The sequence below is a fragment of the Colletes latitarsis genome, unplaced genomic scaffold (genome assembly GCF_051014445.1).
Source record: "Colletes latitarsis isolate SP2378_abdomen unplaced genomic scaffold, iyColLati1 scaffold0007, whole genome shotgun sequence".
NCBI lineage: Eukaryota > Metazoa > Arthropoda > Insecta > Hymenoptera > Colletidae > Colletes > Colletes latitarsis.
Genome location: NW_027488367.1, coordinates 9,259,562 through 9,260,964, shown reverse-complemented (window position 1 = coordinate 9,260,964; position 1,403 = coordinate 9,259,562).

Below are 1,403 nucleotides of genomic sequence, written 5' to 3'. Positions count from 1 at the left end.
GAAAAAACCCAGGATCTGTTCAACAAGTATGTGAAAAACGCGAAAATATGAGTCTGATGTGGTCAAATCCTAGACCTAACCCAAACCTAACATGCGTTATCCTCTAAAATATTTATCAAGGCCAGGTTTAATTGAATGTTTCAGTGTGGTACCACATTACTACGTGAAACAAACCAGAAAAAACCCAGGATCCCTTCAACAAGTAAGTTAAAACTGCGACAGTATGACCCTGATGAGAGCAAATCCCAGACCTAACCTATACCTGACATGCGTTGTCCTCTAAAATATTGATGCAAACCAGGTTTAATCGACAGTTTCAGTGTTGAACTTCGTTACTACGTGATGCAATCCAAAAAAAGCCCAGGATCTAGCCATCAAGTATGAGAAATATGCGAAAGAATGAGCCTGATGAGAGCAAATCGCTGACCTTACCTAGACCTAACATGAATTATTCTCTAAAATATTTATCAAGACCAGGCTTAATTGAATGTTTAAGTGTGGTGCCACATTACTACGTGATCCAAACCAGTAAAAACCCGGGATCCGTTCAACAAGTATGTGAAGAATGCGAAAGTATGAGTCTGATGAGTGAAAATCCCCGGCCTAACCTAGACCTAACATGCGTTATCCTCAAAAATATTGATCCAAACCAGGTTTAATGGACTGTTTCAGTGTGGTACCACATTACTACGTGATACAATCCAGAAATAGCCCAGGATCTAGCCATGAAGTATGAGAAATATCTGAAGTATGACCAAGACGAGGGCAAATCCTAGACCTAACCCAGACCTAACATGCGTTATCCTCTAAAATATTTGTCAAGACCAGGTTTAATTGATTGCTCCTGTGTGGTCCCACATTACTACGTGATCCAAACCAGAAAAAACCCAGGATCCGTTCAACAAGTATGAGAAGAATGCGAAAGTATGAGTATGATGAGTGATAATCCCAGGACTAACCTAGACCTAACATGCGTTATCCCCAAAAATATTGATCGAAACCTGGTTTAATCGACTGTTTCAGTGTGGTACCACATTACTATGTGATCCAAACCAGAAAATAACCCAGGATCTGTTCAACAAGTATGTGAAGTGTGCGAAAGTATGAGGCTGATGAGGGCAAATCCCAGACCTATCCCAGACCTAACATGCGTTATCCTCTAAAATATTTATCAAGACCAGGTTTAATTGATTGTTTCAGTGTGGTCCCACATTACTACGTTATCCAAACCAGAAAAAACCCAGGATCCGTTCAACAAGTATGTGAAGAATGCGAAAGTATGAGTCTGATGAGTGAAAATCCCTGACCTAACCTAGGCCTAACATGCGTTATCCTCTAAAATATTGATCCAAACCAGGTTTAATGGACTGTTTCAGTGTGGTACCACACTACTACGTGATACA